The following is a 20,862-nucleotide window of genomic DNA, read 5'->3' as shown; positions in this document are numbered from 1 at the left end:
AGGGCAAAAACGTTGGGCGCGCGAGCAGGAGAAATATCTCTATCGTGCGGCGCGTGTATCTGGCTGAAGTAGTGGGCGAGGGCGCGCGATGGCGAACAGGAGCAACTGAAACTACGCCCAGATCCGGAGATCGTGGGCGCGCATCAGGATGCGGGTGCACAGAAGTGCGCTGTCGGTTTGGAGAGCGCTGAAGTCCTGGTGAGCGCCTGTGCGCTAACTCAGGAGACTCCACGGCTGTGCGCTGCCGCGCTATATCAGGAATGACAGGAGTTGTGTGTATGTGCGCAGACGTGCGTTGAGGCATTGGAGAGCGCTGGAGGTCCGGTGAGCGCCTGTGCGCTATCTCTGGAACTTCCTTTGTGCGCTGACGCGTTGGAGAGCGCTGACGTGTTGGAGAGTGCTGTGGCGCTAAAACAAGAACCAGTGGAAAGCACTGGTGCGCTATTGCAGGAACTATTGCAGGGGCGCGCTGGCGCGCAGGTGGTCATGGGCGCACAGGGGAACCTTGGCGTGTAATAGCAGGATTAACAGCAAGTGTGCTCACACGCGCAGGTGAGCACTGGCGCGCTAAGACAGGAACATCTGCTGCAGGTCGTTGGGGCGCAGGGAATACCTGGCGCTTAAGGGACTGAGAGACAATCTTGTGCTCGTGTCCCTTATGCCCCGAAGGGACCGTTGCCTGTTTAATAACAGGGTGTGATGGCGCCCACAGCGCATTGGCAGCCAGGAACGGCAACGGCAGGTCAGCAGGTCTAGAGGGTGGAAGGTCGGCGTGTCCTGTGTAAGGACGACCTTCCACCGAAGGGTATCGTGAACGATCTCCGGAGAGGTCCAAGGGGGTAGCTGGCAGGATAGGTGAACGACGACGATTGATTGATTGATTGATTCAAAGTTTTCAGGCATCCTGACATCTGAGGTCATTGACGCCGGTAACATTTAATTTATGTATACAAAAATAAAAGATAAAATAAAATAAAAAATAAAAGAGTATTCAATTAAAATCATAAAAGTTGAATGTAATAAAAGTTAAATATTTTTCAGAAGACCTGCTTCTGAAATAAATCTAAAAATGCCACTTGCATGGTAGGACACCACATTTCCAAGAATCTTGGCAAGGATGAACCTGCCACCCTCACCTCGAGCCTCAAACAAATATCTATTCCGCAAGTTGTTATAATTGGGGCATTCGGTCAACAAATGCCTTACTGTTAGAGGTACTACACAGTCGTCACAATATGGTTGGTGTTGGCCCTTCAGCAAAAACTCGTGTGTAAACCGAGTGTGACCAATACGGAGACGACAAAGAGACGTCTCCCATTTTCGGGGCATCATATTATACCTCCAAGGAGATATGTCATTTGTTATCTCTCGCATTTTATTGCCATCTTGACTATCCCATTGCTGTTGCCATTTATTGCAAACCAATTTCTTGATGTCAGGTAAGAAATCATCACAGGGAATGGGATACCTTCTTGGCAGCAACTCTGATGCAGCCTCCTTAGCCAGTGAATCTGCCTTCTCATTCCCAGACACACCTACATGTGCTGGAACCCAACAAAATTGAACTGTTATACCTCTCCGTCCAATTATGAAAAGCCATTCTAAAATCTTTAAAACTAAAGGGTTATTAGAATTAAAAACTTCCATAGCTTGAAGGACACTCCTTGCATCACTAAAAATTGTAAAATTACCCTCCTTCTCCAATGCTATTTTCTCAATAGCGGTTAATATGCCATACAGTTCGGCAGTAAATATGGAAGCGGTCAGAGGAAGTGCACCTCTACAATTAAAACCATTACTATGTACTCCAAATCCAACGCCAGCATCACATTTGGAGCCATCAGTATAGATAAAAGTTGATCCTCTATGTTCTCTAACATGTTCATTAAAAAGAGACCTGGCTTCTAGGTCTGACATATTCTTCTTATCTCCAATAAAATATTTACAAAAAGATATCTCTGGTAACTTCCATGGAGGCGTTGGTGATACCTTGAATGGAAGTACCTTATTTCTAATTAAATCCAGACTATTTAATAATCGTTTCACCCGAAAGCCATAAGGTTGAGGAGATTTTGGGTGCAACTCAAAGTATGATGCGTGTCTTACAAGGCTTGCAGTCTGAAAGGCGAGAGAGTTAGGGAGTCTTTGCAATCTAAACCAATACCGAAGAATGGAAGACATTCGGTATAGGTCTAGAGGTAACTCTCCAGCATCAACAAGGAGACTTGGGATAGGCGAGGTTTTAAAAGCTCCAGTAGACAATCTAATACCTGCATGATGTATCGAGTCTAATATTTTTAACCGGCTTGGGGTGGCTGAAGAATATACCTCACAACCATAACTAATTTTGGAAAAAATCAAGGCCTTGTATAATTTTAAAATAGTATTGCGGTCTGCCCCCCACGATGTATGGGACAATACTTTTAAGATATTCAGAGCTTCAACACATTTAGCTTTTAATGCTTTTAAGTGAGAAACCCATGTCAGCCTACAATCAAATATCAAACCTAAAAATTTAGCTTCTCTTGCACATGGTATCCGTTGACCTTTAATGTATATATCTGGGTCTGGATGTACTCCCCGGATACGACAAAAATGGACAACGGTAGTTTTACTTGTCGAGAACTTAAATCCATTCATGTCAGCCCACTGGATAATTTTATCAATAGAGTGTTGGATTTTTCTCTCAACCATTGCCATTCTAGTGCCAGCAAATGATATTGAGATATCATCCACAAATAATGTTGAGAGAACATCCTGGGGAATGGCTTTGGATATCCCATTAATTGCTAGTGCAAAAAGGGTTACACTCAGCACACTACCCTGAGGAACTCCTTCTTCCTGGCACTTACTCTCAGATAGTGTTTCCCCAACTCTCACTTGAAAAACTCTACGTGAAAGAAATGCCTGAATAAATAGTGGCAGCTCTCCTCTCAATCCCAATTCATGAATGGTTTTAAGTATACCATATCTCCATGTGGTATCATATGCCTTTTCAAGGTCAAAAAATACTGTAACATGGTGCTGTTTGGAAGCAAAGGCTTCACAAATAGAAGACTCTAGTCGTATCAACACATCAGTCGTTGAGTGCATTTTTCGGAATCCACATTGAATCGGTGATAAAATACCTTTCTTTTCAAGGTACCATATCAGCCTTGCATTGACCATCTTCTCCATGATTTTACATAAACAAGATGTCAATGCAATAGGACGATAGTTTGCTGCTAAAAACTTGTCTTTACCGGGTTTTAAAAAGGCTAAAATAATGGCTAGTTCCCAAACACTTGGGTAACTATGATCATGCCATATTCTATTAATAATACTTAAAATAAATAGCTTTGTATTAAAATGTACATGTTTAATCATTGCATATGGAATTCCATCGGGTCCAGGGGCTGTATCGTTGCAATGAGCAAGTGCGGAATCAAATTCTCTTTCAGTGAAAGGAGAATTATACGACTCTTCCCTTCTTGTTGCAAAATTTAAAATTTTCTTTTCTTCAGCGCTCCTATACTGGTGACCAGGGGCTCCTTCACACTTGCTGGATACATTTGAAAAATGATTAGCCAGGGCATTGCTAACTTCCTTTGCTTCAGTTACATACTGGCCATTCACCTTCAACACTGGTGGTGGGTTGGGGGTGAATTTGCCAGCTATCTTTTTTACTTTCCTCCACACAGAAGATGGTGGTGTTCTACTGTTAATGGAGGAAACAAAAGACATCCATGACTGGCGCCTTGCTTCTTTCATGGCACGACGGAACTGTGCTCTACATTTCTTGTACATAATTAAATTCTCATCAGTTCTGCGTCTACGCAATCGTGTTAAAGATCTTCTTGTGGCTCTGTGCAGGGCAGTTAGTTCTGAAGACCACCACGGGACTGGTCGTCGTTTGAATAACCCTGTTGTTTTGGGAATTGAATTGACTCCTGCTGTATGGAGAGTTCCATTCAGTAAGTCTATGGCATCATCGATATTTTCAACTTGTCCTGCATCCCCCTCAATTTCGCTTAGCTCACGAAATTTACCCCAGTCCGCCTTGTCAAGATTCCATCGTGGCGATCCCTGTAAAGGTGGACCATTGTTGGTGTTTATAATGATTGGTGCGTGATCACTAGTATGCCAATCATCTAATGTTCTCCAATCGAAGTCGAGAAGGCAATTAGAGCTTACGATTGCTAGGTCAATACATGACAAGCTACCTGTCTGGACATGAAAGTGTGTGGGCTCTCCTGTATTAAGGAGTCCCACATCTTCATTTTCCACAATTGATGATATGATATTTCCCCTCGTGTTTGCTAAAACATCACCCCACAAAGGATGTCTACCATTCAAATCTCCAAGTAAAAGAAAAGGTTGAGGGAGTTGTTGAATCACCTCCACTAAGTTGTCATACAAAATGTTATCATTTGGAGGCAAGTACAGAGAACAAATTGTATATTTTCGCCCTATGTCGATCTGTACAACCACTGCCTGCAGAGGTGTACGAATAGACAGAGAAACTTGGGGAACATCTCGACGAACGTATATGAGACTTCCGCCATGGCTCCCCACTTGGTGATCATATGGTGTCCTATAACTAATGTATTCGCGAGGACATGGGGTATTATGATCAAGTTTGCTCTCCTGTAGACAAATAATTATGGGGGAATGCTCATGAATAAGGAGCTTAAGTTCTTCATATTTGGCCCTTAAACCCTGACAATTCCATTGCAAAATGGAGGAAAAAACTATGGTTTATAATTTGGTAGACCCCTTGGATGGAGTCTTCCCATTAGCAGTTTTTGATCTAACACTATTTTTAGGTGGTTTTATTAAAGAAGGTCTTGATAGATTGGGTTTAGAATTTATGATTTTCTTTTTGTCTTTTTGATCTGATTGTTGAGGAGGTTGGTGGACCTCCACTTGAATTTCCGATTTATTTAAATTTACTTCCAGATCAGAAATATCAACAGACAAATCATCATATTTATTTGACGTCGTAATTTTGATATTTCTTATGGAAGGGGGTGAGAGAGATGGAGGTCTCTCTCTTTTCCGATTAGTAGGTTTCGAGCTACCAGGTTTTTGCACCTTCCCCAATACAGGTGCACCTGGTAACTTAGTGTCAGGTGGCATCTCCATCAAATCAGGCAAGGACATGGCCTGGGAGAGGTTAGTACTAATGTTAGTAATGGGGGACGAAGGCTGTACAGAAATGGGCAATGACCCAATTTTAATACGCTGTGGCAAAGCCTCAGAAGGCAATACGATTACTTTGTCATGCAGTACTTTATCATCAAAGGTTGTATTTCTTTTCTTAGAATTACTGGCAGTGCTAGGTGGGGTTGCTGTCTCCTGTGGTAAATTTACCTTTGATTTTAAGGCCTTTGCATAGCTGGTTGATTTATTCAACATTCTTTTTGCATGTCCCACACTTATGTGTTCTAAACTTGATTTGTTTAGGGCAGCTTCCTCCAACTTATACAGTTCGCATATCCTATCAGTTGATTTATGATTCAAATTGCAATTTGAACACCTGGCCTCAAGTGTACATTCTCCATGATAAGTTTTGGAGCAAATACCACACATTTTTCCATTTTTGCAAACTTTGGATGGGTGTCCAAATTTAAAACAATTAAAACATTGCAGGGGCTTTTGTTTGAAAGGTCGAACTTTAATCCTTTCATTTTCAATAAAAATATGGAAAGGTACATCAGCATCCTGGAAAGTAAGTATAATCATTGAAGTTCCAGGAACCTTATGCACTTTCCATACATTTAATGGACACATAGAAAGTATCTCCTCCTCTGTAAATTCGTATAGGTCCTTATTAAAGACCACTCCCCTTCCATAACTAAAATTAAGATGAGGTTTCATTTCCAATGTAATTTCATCACTGCCTGTCTGTAAGTTAGACAGTATTGCAGACTGAGTCGAAGATTTGGCATGGATGAGATAACTGTTCTTCCCAAAACGAGATATATCTCCAGGTGCTATGGTTCCTACTTTTTTTTGGATAAACTTACATATCTTAAAATAATTCCCTATTATCCCTTTAGGTTCAGCTAAGAGCCACATTGGTGGTTTGGGTTTTCTCTGTGAAGGCATGGGTACATTTCTATCTTTTTCAAACCAATCAGCAGGTTTGTACACATCCAATTCCTTTGGGACCTTATCACAAAGAGCTCCCATGATGTTCAATTCGTTAATTTTGATACTACTAATATTACTTATGGCATTAAACGCTTCATCATGACTTTCAAAAGATATCCAAGAGTCCCATTTTTCATCTCCAAGTCGCATCCGTATTTTATTTTATCAATCCATAGCACTCAAATGCTCTATATATATCATCATAATTTGTCTCTAATGGGATTTGGGAAACATGAAGGAATCGTAGTTTCCCTGTGTTACCCAAATTGCTAGATTTTTTAACATCAGTAGAGTGGTCCTTTTTAGTTCGAAGGTCGTCAACAGAGTTTTCCTTAATTTCAGTAGCAGAAGTCGTCAACAGTGCCGGGGGGGAGTCAGCAAATCCAGGGGATGGGGAGTCAGTATTTGAAGGGTCCATATTTAAGGGAGGGATTTTCAGGTTTTTTTGTTGTTTTGTTGGGGTACCTGCTTGAGAATTATAAGAAAGTATCATACGTTGGAAAGGAAATTTGCATTCGCCACTATCGGCACAATGAGAGTATATTTCCCCGATGGTCCACTCCATACCCTACCCGAAGGATAGCATCAAAACAGATATAGAGGCACAGGTGTAAGCTAAACCCGCCTGTTAGGACTGAGACCAAAGTAATATGGAATCATCCTCCCCATATCTGTAATGATGGGCTTCCGGCCAAAAGCCAAGAGTCCCACCTCAAGGATTGGATCCCCCTGGATTCCGATGACCCAACCCTTGAGAGTAGTTCCGCCAAAAAGGTCCAAACCATCTTTGGGATGGCTGAGATCATCCAATACTCTCATATATAGCTTTGAATGCGAATACCTCCCAACCGTGATCCCTTCTCCCATTCATCTAAGCAGGCAGTAATAACGAATGTGGAAATATCCACGCCATTTAAATAAAATAGAAAAAATAGATAAAAAAATAAATGAACAAATAAAATAAATAAATATATATATATGCATACATCTACATATATATATATAACTAAGAAAAATAATAATCATAGAGATAGGACAGCAAGATGAAAGAAAGGAAATTTGATAAAATTAGGAGAAGGTCGAAGTAATATTAAGCAGAAGAAAAAGATGAAAGAGAGAAATTTAGATTCGAACTGGGGGAGCAATTTCCCGAAGTTCGAGAGCCCTCTTGCCCGTCACCAAGATTCAGCACGGGAATGAAATGCCGTGCTGAAGCTCAATGACTTCATCAAGGCATTCTCTCATTAAGAGGGTGAACGACGACGAGGTTCTTCTGTGGAGGACTGCGGAGATGACGAGCCAAAGAGGCGCCTCCTAACACCTTTTGTGAGGTGAAGGAAGACCTCTACGGCGAAGGGGAAGGCGAGCTTTCCGCCTTATACGCCCTCTGCGTGCCGTAAGGTCAGCGAGCTGACCATCAGCAGTCCTCCGAAGAGGAGTCTTAGTGAGTGAACACCCCTGAGGGGGAGAATCACTGGCAGGAAAGACCGTAGGACTTAGTTTCTCCCTCGAAGGATATTCAGAGGGGGAAACTAAGCCTTCAGCTACAGCAGCAACATCAGAAGCAGATGTTTGAGATAACACATCAGAAGCCTTTGTCACAACAACGTAGACGATAAGACAGATTGGGGGCCGTAAGGTCAGCAAGCTGACCATCAGCAGTCCTCCGAAGAGGAGTCTCAGTGAGTGAACACCCCCGAGGGGGAGAATCACCGGCAGGAGAGACCGTAGGACATAGTTTCTCCCTCGAAGGATATTCAGAGGGGAAACTAAGCCTTCAGCTACCGCAGCAACATCAGAAGCAGAGGTCTGAGATAACACATCAGAAGCCTCTGTCACAACAACGTCAACGATAGACAGAGGATCGGTCTCTGCTACCGCCGGCGACTGTTTGACGGCTGCTCCCAACTTGATCATGTCAAACAGAGCTTCCTTTGAGGGCAAATCCTGAAGCCCCAAGGAAGCCCAAAGCTGTAACAAATCATTATTATTAACAGACAAAAAGAAATATCCTCCTCCAGGGGAGGAGGAGGAGCTGCCTCGCTATGGGAGGCAACTCCCTCTCCCACACCCCAGGATCGGTCAACAGAACTAAGGTCTATGCTACCACTCGACGGCTTCTCGGGAGAAACCGATCGAGTGGGAGCTTTGGAGGAGGTTTGGGCAATGGAGGAAGAGTCCTTGGGATTTTCTCTTTTCTAAGAAACCTTTGAAGGAGAAATATCCCCTTTGGACTACTTCTGGCGCCGAGAAAACCTCTCCCACTGGGAGGTAGACCACTCCCTACACTCACCACATACGTTAACACTATCACACCGTTGGCCCCTACAATGAGGACACAAGGTGTGGGGATCTGTGTCGACCGCCGACATAAATGTGCCACAAGGGCGGTCAGGTAAACCAGGACACTTACGCATGTTGGCAGAGGCCAACTTCACAAGCACTCTGGAAAAAGAAAAAGCAAAGAAAGATTAATAATGGCTGATCAACAAAAGCGAGGGTGAAAGCGGACACGTCCGACCGTCACCCGAGCCGATGGCAAAGTGAGCTAAATCACAGGTGTGTGTGAGGGCGGGGGGGTTAGCAAGCTACCCCTCCTCACCCCCCCCCCCGCTAACTAGCGGTGGGGTAGTAAACCCTCATTAAAAATCTAATGGCTCGTCATTTCAGCTATGCCGAAAGTAATTACCCATATTAAATAGCGTGGTTTGTATTTCAGTTACGGAACAAAATAACATTAAATCACTGCTGCTATGTTCTGGCAAGCAGTGCAAGCTGAGCTGCGCTTTCAAGCCCAGTGGATCATTACATATAATGTAGTAATTTAAAGGTACGGTAGTTGAAAAATTATATTTTCATTGATAAAATAAATTTTTGAACATACTTACCCGGTAGTTATATATATAGCTTACGTCCCGATGTCAACGGCAGAAAATTCGAAACTCGCGCCAACCGCCAGTTGGATAGACAGGTGTACCACCCCTGCACCCTAGCGAGGTACCTGGGAACCATTCCAGTGACCCTCATATATTCCATGCCTCTAGTCTCTAGAGGGGAGGAGGGTGGGACTAAAATTATATGTAACTACCAGGTAAGTATGTTCAAAAATTTATTTTATTAATGAAAATATCATTTTTAAACACAAGACTTACCCGATAGTTATATATATAGCTGATTAACACCTTTGGTGGAGGGTTAGAGACAGCTAGCATATCTGGAATTCTACTTAAAGAGTTAATTAAAACAAAACTTAAGGGTTCGTACCTGATAAGGAAGCTGACTTCAATGATACTCTGCCTCATTATGTCTGCTAGCCTTATGAGATCCAGCGATCCTCCCAGGGGGCTGAAGACCTGGAAGGGACTGTCAAACCGGTGTCAAAACCTCATCATGACAGAACCTCCTCCAATAACCAAATCCGGGTGCTCTCATGGCACAAACATGACCACCTGACAAAATCAATGATTGTGGAAGACTGTCACAATCTCCACAAACAACCAAAAAAAACAATTAAAAGTACCAAGAGAAGAAAAGGTTATTGGGATTATGGGAACATAGTGGTGGATCCTTCACCCACTATTGCACTCGCTGCTATGAATGGACCCAGAGTGAAACAGTCCTCATAACAAGTCTGAACACCTTTCAAATAATACGACGCGAACACGGATTTGCTCCTCCAGAAGGTCGTGTCCATTATGCTTTGCAGAGATCTGTTCTGCCTGAAAGCAGCCGACGTTGTCACCGCTCTGACCTCATGCGACTTGACCTTTAAAAGCCCAAGGTCTGATTCATTACAATGAATATGACCTTCCCTAATTAAAAGCCTGACGAAATAAGACAAGGCGTTTTTAGACATCTGTAAAGAGGGCTTCCTGACTGAACACCACAAAGATTCAGACTTGCCTCGTAAATCTCTTGTTCTCTCCAAGTAGCATCTTAGAGCTCTAACTGGGCACAAGACACTTTCTACCTCATCTCCAACCAGATCCGTAAGATTTGGAATCTCGAATGCTTTAGGCCAAGGTTGAGAAGGGCGTTCGTTTTTGGCAAGAAAGCCTAACTGCAAGGAACAGACAGCTTTGCCATTACGAAATCCGATGTTTTTGCTAAACGCATGGATCTCGCTCACTCTTTTGGCCGTCGCAAGACTGACCAAAAATAAAGTCTTCATAGAGAAGTCTTTCAAGGAAGTTGAACCCAGTGGCTCAAACCTGTCGCTCATGAGAAATTTCAAAACAATATCCAGATTCCAGGCTGGAGAATCTTGGATCCGACGTTTTGAAGTCTCGGAAGACTTGAGAAGCTCTTGTAGATCCTTATTGTCAGAGAGGTCAAGGCTTCTATGCCTAAACACAGTAGCTAACATACTCCTATAGCCTTTGATAGTAGAGGAGGAGAAATTGCATTTCCTTCGAAGGTAAAGCAGGAAATCTGCAATTTGAGCTACAGAGGTACTGGATGAGGAAAGAGAGTTGACTCTACACCACTCTCTGAAAACCTTCCACTTAGATTGATAGACCTTGATGGTCGAAGTCCTTCTTGCTCTCGCAATATCTTAAGCTTCCTCCTTCAAAAAGCCTCTAGATCTAGCGAGTCTCTCGATAGTCTGAAGGCAGTCAGCTGAAGAGCGTGGAGATTTTGATGCAATCTTTCCAAGTGGGGTTGTCTGAGAACATCTGCTCTTAGAGGAAGAATTCTTGGGGTGTCTATCACCCATTCCAGTACCTCTGTGAACCATTCTCTTGACGGCCAATAGGGAGCCACAAGGGTCATCCTGGTTCCTTTGGATGTCACAAATTTCTGTATTACCCTGTACAGGATCTTGTAAGGAGGGAATGCATAGAGATCTAGATTGGACCAGTCCAAAAGAAACGCGTCTATGTGGACTGCTTCCGGATCTGGAACAGGGGAGCAATAAGCCTCTAGCCTCTTCGTCTTTGAGGTTGCGAAGAGGTCTATGCAAGGACGACCCCAAAGACGCCACAGGCTCTTGCACACCTGAAGGTTGAGGGTCCACTCTGTTGGAAGGATCTGATTCCATCTGCTGAGACTGTCTGCCATAACGTTTTTCTCCCCTTGAATGAAACGCGTGAAAAGAATAATATTTCTCTCTCTTGCCCACATCAGGAGAGTCCTTGACGTCTCGTACAGAGAAATCGAGTGTGTTCCCCCTTGTTTCGAGATGTACGCCGATGCTGTCGTGTTGTCCGAATTGACCTGAACTACTTTGTTGGTGACTAAAGCCTCGAAACCTCTGAGGGCTAAAAGCACTGCCAATAACTCCTTGTGGTTGATATGCAAAGATTTCTGGGGTTCTGTCCAAAGACCCGAGACTTCTAATTTGTCTAGAGTTGCTCCCCATCCCATGTCCGAGGCGTCGCAGCATAACACAAGATCTGGGCTTTTCATTGACAAATCGAGGCCCTCCTGGAAATTGTCTGATTCCTCCCACCACCGAAGGCAGACTTTGATGGGGTTCGTGATAGGAATGGAAATCGATTCTAAGTCCCTCTCCTTGTCACAATGGCTGTTGAGATGGAACTGGAGAGGACGAAGGTTCAGCCTTCCCAGTGGGACGAACTGCTCCAAGGAGGAGAGGGTTCCAATCAGACTCATCCATTTCATTGCTGAGCAAACTTGCTTGCTTTGAAACGAACTCAGTTTCAACTTGGCTTGCTCTATCCTTGAGGGAGACGGAAAAGCCCGAAAAATCTGACTCCGTATCGTCATCCCCAAATATAGAATCTCTTGAGATGGAACCAAGAGAGACTTTTCCTTGTTTACCAGGAGACCAAGCTCTTCCGCAAGGTCCAAGGTCGTCTGAAGATCCTTCAGGCAGTGATTGTAAGAGTGCGCTCTGAGAAGCCAGTCGTCGAGATACAGGGAGGCTCTTATGCCCCTTGAATGTAAGATCTTTGCTACATTCAGCATGAGCTTCATAAAGATCTGAGGTGCTGTGCAAAGACCGAAGCATAGGGCTCTGAATTGGAAGACGTCTCCAATGAAAACGAACCTGAGGTAGGGTCTGAAGCTCGGATGGATGGGGATGTGAAGTAGGCGTCCCGAAGGTCCAATGAGACCATCCAGTAGTCCCTCCTTACTGCTGCTAACACTGACTTCGAAGTCTCCAAGGTGAACTTTGTTTTGATGATGAACCTGTTCAGCGCACTCACGTCCAGAACTGGACGCCATCCCCCCGAGTTCTTGGGTACCAGGAATAGCCGATTGTAGAAACCAGGTGAACGGATATCCTGAACCTTCTCTATGGCCCCTTTCTCTAACATAAGAGACACTTGGTTCGAAAGAGCTTGTCTCTTTGCCTCCTCCCTGTATCTGGGAGAGAGATCCATGGGCACTGAGACCAGGGGAGGGCTCCCTAGAAAGGGGATCTTGTAACCCTCCCTCAAGATCTGAATTGACCATTGGTCTGCCCCTCTCTTCTCCCACGCTTGCCAGAATTTGAGGAGTCTGGCACCCAGTGCCTGAAGGCGAAAGCAGTCAGACACTGCTTCGCCCTGCCCTGAAACCTCTTCTCTTACTCCTTCTAGCATCAGGTCTGGAGCTACCCCTACTAGAAGATCTTCCTCGAAAGTGCTGGGAAAACTTAGGAAAAGTATCTTCCTTAGACTTGCGGCTGACAAAAGAGGAAGGTAAATCCTTTCTAGCGGACTTGGAGACAAGATCCTGAGTGGCCTTCTGAGCTAAAGCTGCAGAGATCTCCCTGATAAGTTCTTGCGGGAACAGTTATGGAGAAAGAGGAGCATATAAGAGTTCGGACTTCTGGAAGGGAGTCACCCCCAGCGAAAGAAAAGAGCAAAGTTGGTCTCTTTTCTTAAGGATGCCTGCGGAAAAAAGAGCTGCAAGCTCATTAGCGCCATCCCTTAAGGCCTTGTCCATGCACGACATCAAATGGACCAGGGCAGAGGTATCCCCCTCTTTAAAAGCCTCAACTTTCTTACCCAAGGCCCCCAGTGTCCAGTCTAGGAAGTTAAAAACTTCAAAGGCCCTAAAAATTCCTTTGAGAAGGTGGTCCATCTCTGAAGTGGACCAAAAAATTTTGGTCTTCCTCATGGCCGACCGACGAGGAGCGTCTACGAGGCTTGAGAAATCTCCCTGGGCAGAGGCAGGAATCCCCAAGCCGAGAACTTCTCCCGTCTCGTACCAGATGCTCGACCTCGAAGCCAGTCTAGCTGGAGGAAAGGAAAAAGATGTCTTTCCTAAGGCCTTCTTGGACTGTAACCAGTCACCCATTAATTTCAGAGCTCTCTTGGACGAACGTGACAGAACCATCTTCGTAAAACGGGCTTTCTTAGAGGCTTTCCCTAAAGTAAACTCAGAAGGAGGAAAAGCGCGGAGCTATAGGCACAAAAAAGTCCGAAAACTCTTCTGTAAAAACTTTCATAAGTTTTTTAAGATCAGCCGAATGACGGAAAGAAACAGAATCCTCGTCTTCTGAAATGTCATCAAACTCCAAAGGAGAAAGCTGCGCTTCTACTTCATTCTCCAGCGACGTTCCTCCGGGAGCAGAAGGGTTAAGAGCGGTATCAATATGAGAAAAAATCTGAGTGCCAACCGCAACAGAAACAGTCTCATTGCGAACAGTAACAGGCGGCAGAGTCGCGTGTCGCTCAACCGAACGCTCGCGATCAGTCCGATCGGAGGCGAGAAGTTCCTGTACATGAACCGCATCAATGTCTTGAAAAGGATAAGGCTCCTCCTCGTAGTCCAAACTAACATCCGAGATATGACCAGGGAAAGGACGTTCAGGATCATATTCAGAAACACGCTTGCCGTCAACCACTGGCAAGCAATCGGAACTACGAATTACTCGTTGTTCAGCGACTCGTTCAACTGTAACCATCCCAGAAAAGCAACCTGAAGGACGCTCACTAAAGTAATTGGCAGAGAGGGAAACTTCCTGAAGGATAGGACGTTTGGCAGCCTGTTTAAAAGGACGTTCGGTAGCCTGTTTGCAAGGACGTTCGGCAGTCTGAACCTGAGGATCGGCAGCCTGTTCAGGAGGAAGTTCAGGAGCCTGAGTCGAAGGGCGATCAAAAACCTGTTTAACAGGACGTCCGACATCCTCCTTAGAAGAACGCACAGGCACACAGTCTCGAACACGTTCAATAGAAGAACCGTGGACCGCGGACTTAGGAAAACGATCACGATCGCTTCCTAAAGGCCGTTCGAATCGGCTAGCAGGAAGCTTCGAACCCCGAGTACGAGGCCGCTCGGAAACACAACCTGGCTCACTTCTCCGATCACGATCGCTGATACAAGATTTGTCGTTACGCTGGTATGATTGCATAAAGGAAGAGAGTTGCTTCTGCTTTGCATGTCTTGAAGAAAAACAAAGTCAGGATCCTAACGTTGCGAAATCGGCGATGAGGTCATAACGTTCTCCTCACCTCTAAACGGAATAGAGCCAGAAGGATCCTTGGGAACGTCCAGAGTCCTAAAAGGACGTTTGGTCGGGGGGCTTTCAAAAGGCTCTGGAGAATCCCAATGACTGCATCCAGGCTTAGAACTAACAGGACGTCGATAGGCCGTATCATAGGATCTCTTAAGAGGCCTGGAAGCGAGCTTCCAGCCTCTTTTAGACAAGGGGTCATCCGAAGACGACGAAAAACACTCAACCTCACCTTTCCGATGGTGAGGGCGAACGTCCTGGGAGGCGCCCAAAGGTACGTTCGAGGGGACGTCTGCTCGTTTGTTAAAGCCTCTCGACTCCTTTCGCCTTTCGACATTCCTTCTCCCAGGGGTTGGGGAGCTTGGAAGAGGTCTAGGACTAGGAGGACGACAGACACGAGCAGGCGCACCCTCCACTGCACTTAACTTCACTGCACTTGCACCTTCACCTTTCAAAAGACACTCATCGGACATCAACTGTGTCCTGTCCGCAGCCAAAGATTCAACTTTAGCGCCAAGAGCTTGAATGGCCACAAACATATCCTTAAGGGAAGGTTCCTTAGCAATTGCAATAGTGGAATCAGGATCTACCACTACAGGTGAAGGAATAGGATCAATGACATGGGAGGAGGAAATATCTCTAGAAGAGCGAGAAGAACTACGCCTCAATCTATCCCTTTTAAGTTTACGCCTGTATTTATCAAAATTAATCCATTCATGCTCTGACAACAAAACACATTCGTCACAGCGATCACCTAAATCACACTCTTTACCCCTACAAGCAACACAAGAGAGAATGGGGGTCGAGAGGCTTTAGCCAAACGGGTCTTACACCCACTAGTCACACATAACCTAAAAGTAATAGGGGGGGGGGGTGGCCATTTTGAAAATTTGAAGAGAATTAAGACAAGCAAAGGTCAAAAATCATCTAATCACAACAAAACCAAGAAATATCCAAAGCGAGATAAAAAACAAGAGGGAGTCAATAACCAAAGATTTGTACTTCACCAAAAAAAAACGATCAGTAATGACGGAGTAGAATTCACGTGTCGCCGCTAGCGACGGCAGGGAATATATGAGGGTCACTGGAATGGTTCCCAGGTACCTCGCTAGGGTGCAGAGGTGGTACACCTGGCTATCCAACTGGCGGTTGGCGCGAGTTTCGAATTTTCTGCCGTTGACGTCACGACGTAAGCTATATATAAAACTACCGGGTAAGTCTTGTGTTTAAAAAAACTCAATTAATAGGATCATCACTCTAGAATCCCCACCTGTAGAATCGTCACCCCAAGGCATCTCACCTGTAGAATTGTCACTCTGAAGGACCTTGTGATGACAATTCTACAAGTGATCCAAAATGGTTAAAATACGATACTTTAATTACTAGCGAAACTGGGATTCCCTATAAGAAATGGACAAACCCTGGCTAGTTTGGCAATTTCCTCTATATGTTTACATTTGGGAGACTGATGGTGATTTAATGGCATTGCTTGAGTTTGCTTTTGCAAGGTTTATTTATGTATGACGCAATAATTACTTGGCCATTTTAACCAACCACAAGCTTCCAAATATTCGCACACAAGTTCTTGGATGTGGTTCAACAACAACCATTTTTCTTTTTCATCCTCCCTCACAGTTTCAACTCCATCCCCATCACAAAGACGTCTCCAGGAGGGAAGTACAATCTATTCTGAAATTTAGTGTTATTTAATCTATGTTGGTAATTGATTACGATAAAAACACCGTTAAGTGTATAGCCATTGTTGCTCATGTTATATTAAAAGATAAAACCGAAATACTGACCCACGTAGCTGATGAGCACAGCACATCCATGTACTACTGCCAGAACATAGCAGTGAGATTATGTTTATTTGCAAACGAAGTGAGCTACGTGAATTAAAATTCATTAGAATGCAGTAAATCAGAGAATTGTGACATTTAAATTTTCAGCCACTTACATGAACCATATATTTTTCCCACCGGTTATCTTGCGATTATTTTGAAGTTCTGACAAATATTGCTGCAAACAAACTGTTTTTGGCATTCTATATCCCAAAAACCAATTGTTATCTCACTGTTGTCCCCCATAATTGTCTTTATATAAGGGGGTCCAAAAAGTCAAAAGCATAAAACACAATAGTTAAAATAATGGTAAATATATAATACTTTAAGTTCTAGCCAAATATATGAACCATAAATTTTTCTTACTCGCTGTCTTATGTTTTATGCATTTCTGACCATGATCACTATATTGGGGCAAACCACCCGTTCATGAGTTTTTGGACCCCATTATATATAGACAATTATGGGGGACCCCAGTGGGAAACAAGTTTTTTTGGGGGGGTGGGGAAATGCCAAAACAACTAGTAATTTGCAACAATAATAATCGTCGGAAATGCAAAACAAACACTAGATAACTAGTTGGAAAAATATATGGTCCTTGTAAATGGTTGAAAATTAAAGTATTATAATTATCTAGGATTCACTTCACGTCCTTCTAATGGTTTTTGCTCAGCCGTGCCATCGTTTCGCTCGCGAGAAAAGAAAAACTGCAACCTCCCTATGTACTGGCAAGCAGTAATGTTGGGCTGTGTTCACAATCCCGGTGGCTCATTATTTCGGGCTAATTTTTTCTTTTTACTTTCACATGAGTAACAATAGCTATACACTGAGTGGAGAGCATTTCTATCCTAATTAATTGCTGGCATAGATGAAATAGACTGTACTTCCCTTGAGTTCCCTCTTGGAGACATCTTTTTGGTGGTTTAACTCAAACTGAAAGGAAGAGTAAAAAAAAAAAAAAATGGCTGCTGTAGATCATCCAGGAACTTTTTCATAAATATTTGGAAGCTCTTAATTGGCTAAAAAAAAAAAAAACCAGGTAATGATTGCGTCATACAAAAAGCAGATAAGCTGGCAAAGATAGACTTCACCTTTTAATCGACCAATACGTAAGTTATTATGCACCAGCCCCCATTAAGCATATAGAGAAAAATTTTGAGATATGGGAGCCCTCTAGGAGAATAGAGAAAATGATGTAAATTGAGATTAGCTGTAACAAACACACGCCACCTAACCTATCCTAGGAGAAAACATGCATATTATGAGACACTTTCTATCCTACACAAACTCATCTAACCTAAACTAGTCAAAAACATGGGTATGTGCTTACAAGACCACGCTCTCCATTTGCTCCAAAATTATTTAGGCTGGCAGCTCTCCTCTTCTTGTACAGTAATTAGGAGGTTCTTTAAATGCTGGAAAAGCAAAAATTGGGTAGATATGTTGAGCAACAGTGGTAGAGGTTATAAAAAAAAACTAGCTTGGTTTCCTCACTAAACAGCTTGGAACTGGCATCAACATAGTCAACCCAACTGAAGTTCGTGATGCCAGCGTACATAAACAGAAATTCGAGATGCCTGCGTACATATGATATACATTCAAAATATATACTAAGTTAAAAATGGAGTAATTACTCAAGTGTCCATAAAATATACAATTCACAAAGTGACTTTTTGGTGCAATTACTCAATTTTCTATTTGGTAAATATTTTGAATATACAGTATATCAAATGTGCGCTGGCATCATGAACATCTGTTTACGTACGGTGGCATCACAAACTTCTGTTTGGGGTATGTTGATGTCAGTTCCAAGTCGTTTAGTGAGGAAACCAAGCTAGTTTTTTATAACCCCTCTCCCCCCCTCCCTCAACATGTTAAAAATTTTTTTCTACTTTCCCGGCATTTAAAGAATCGGTTAATGTCTAGGAGAGGGCCGCATGAAGATATCAGTGATATTCAATTTATTTTTACTAGAATGTGTAGGAATGTATGTAAATAGTGGTATACGAGTGAGATAATTTAGTGAAAATCAATAATAGTCAAAACATCGACGATCAAATTCCCAGATTTTTTCCAAGTCTGTTGTTACTGTTGACTGTGTCTTGTTTTTGCTCAAATGAGCCCTGTAACCACTAAAATCAGCAGACAAACTAGTCCACTATGAAGTCTTACACGTTTGGCCAATCACAGCGCCTATCCACTATGACGTCATACATGTTTAGCCAATCACAGCGCAACAATACAACAGCGCGGCAATACATTCTCTTACCCAGGCATTTCATTTCGTTTTTAGACATGGTGGCCATAGCAAGCACGTCATCTCATGTTACACAAGAAGTTGAAAGTCCATCTTCTTGTCCTGACTGTTTCCTAAATTACAATGAATTTGTGTAACTTATTCTGGAAAACTAGTGGATTTGTGCCAGAGAGACAATTTAATTTTACAAAATAAAAATTGTCCTGCATGTCAAGGAACCTTCGCAACGGCTTCACGTTTTCCTCAAAGCAGCAGCACATCTTTATCAACCAACAATTTAAGGTAAGCTTTATTAATTTATGGAGTATATTATAATGGTGATAGTATAACGATGTATACAGCAGTACCATCACTTTGGATTTGGTTTGATGGATGTGATAGGTAGTGTCCTTAAGGGGGGGGTCGCAGGGGGGGCGAAGCCCCCCCCCCCCCGGTAGGGGTACAGGGCCTCTAGGCTAGGTTAGGTGGGTGTATTAGGTTCGGTGGTGCCCTGAAAATCACTGTGGCCTTTAGGGGGGGTCGCAGGGGGGGTGCCCCCCCCCTGGTAGGCCTAGGTAGGGGTACAGGCCTCCCAGGGTAGGTTAGTTGGTTGTATAAGGTTCGGTAGTGCCCCGAAAAATCACTTTTCTCCTCCTCCCCCCACCCGAAAACCCCGCTTCCCACTGGGGTCCCCCATAATTGTAGTAGTAGGTTTATGCTTATATTTTGTGTGTAAGAGTTAAGTCTTAGTTTCTTTTTTATTCATTTCCTCATGTTTCTATGCAATGTGCAACAATAATCTGGTTGTTTTTTGCCGTTTTTCGTCATTAATACTTGAAAAACGGGTGCGGCCTTCTCCTAGACATTTACCAAAGAATCTTCTACTTACTGTACAAGAAGAAGAGAGCTGCAGAACTGCACAATTTAGGAGTAAATGGAAAGCGTGGTCTTGTAAACAAATACTTAAGATAAACTGTCTAACCAAATTACACCTACCTAACCTAAGGGTTGGGCCTACTTAATTTGGCCCCCGGCCGCCTTTCCTCATATGGAAAGGTGGAAAACTACTCCACAAAGCAAAATACAACTTTTGGTAAGCCAATTAATTTACAGACGACTGTAATGTACACGAAAACGTCCAATATCGAAAAAAAAAAACAGATGAGAATCTACTACTGCACGTCTGAACAACGAATTCCGAGGTAGTCAACTGACCACTTAAAATCATTAGAAGGACGAAAGACAAAATTGCTGTTAATTTGATAATCTTGAAAAAAAGCAAGCAACCATCTTTCAGCATTTTTACCGTGCCCATAATTCATAACCAAAGAAAGACGAGAAGGTATATTTACCCACATTGCATTGACAAAAACAATGAGATATTAATAAGGAGCAATATTCATCAGCAAATATTTCAAGGAACAATATTTTCGTAACCCTTAATTTGTGAAAGATTCAAGTAAGTTTTTCGTATAAATCTAAATATATGACAAGTACAATAACAATAGATACCAGAAGTTGGCCGGAACTGAAACAATTTTATATATATATAACTCGATATAAAAATATTTCACAAAGATGGCGAAAAAGATCATTTCAAAAACTAGACATCTGTTTAATTGTTTAAAATTTAAATACCCTACAGCTTATTAATCAGATATTCATCAAACAAATGAATTGGACTTACGCAGTAGGCTTACATAGGATTTGGACTTAGGATTTTATGCCATAAGTAAAATACCATGGCCTATGGCCGACGATTTGAAACAGAGCAGGCCTACCAGCATTCCAAATACATATCTATCCATTTATTATTTATAAATAGATCTAACGATACTTGCATACCCGACCTGGTATCTAAATTAACGGTACCCAACTTGGGAAAAATATGGAACCTTTAATTACCTAAAATGCTGTAAATGTTGAGAGGTTATTCTTGTTTTCGTCTTCCTCCATTACAACCGGAAATGTAATGACTCACCCGAGCGCGGAACAATACATTTTGCAGGAATGTTGGAACGTAGAAATATTTTCGTTTGAATCTTTATTTAATCGTATCTTTTTTTTTTAAATACCATGATATAAAGATAGGGAAAAGGTTACTATATTTAAAGCATAATTAAAATCCCATTATTCATTATAAAATAGAGTTAAGGCGATGAACTACTTTTCTGACTTCTCAAAAATTTTTGTCGGATTTTCATGCAAGAAACCAAATGCATGGACACCCTCATAGAGAG

General features: G+C 42.9%; 1 long non-coding RNA gene across 1 annotated transcript in view; it reads right to left on the bottom strand.

Annotated features, from left to right (window-relative positions):
• Positions 1-20,577, bottom strand: part of LOC137645592 (uncharacterized) — a 33,463-nt gene extending 12,886 nt beyond the window's left edge. Inside the window, exon 1 of the long non-coding RNA XR_011045308.1 lies at positions 20,528-20,577. This is a non-coding gene — a long non-coding RNA (uncharacterized lncRNA). The remainder of the gene's footprint in view (positions 1-20,527) is intronic.
• Between the last annotated feature and the right edge of the window lie 285 nt (positions 20,578-20,862).

The sequence above is a fragment of the Palaemon carinicauda genome, chromosome 1 (genome assembly GCF_036898095.1).
Source record: "Palaemon carinicauda isolate YSFRI2023 chromosome 1, ASM3689809v2, whole genome shotgun sequence".
Taxonomy (NCBI): Eukaryota; Metazoa; Arthropoda; class Malacostraca; order Decapoda; family Palaemonidae; genus Palaemon; species Palaemon carinicauda.
Note: the sequence above shows the minus strand (reverse complement) of the source record. Positions and strands in the feature narration are given on the sequence as shown.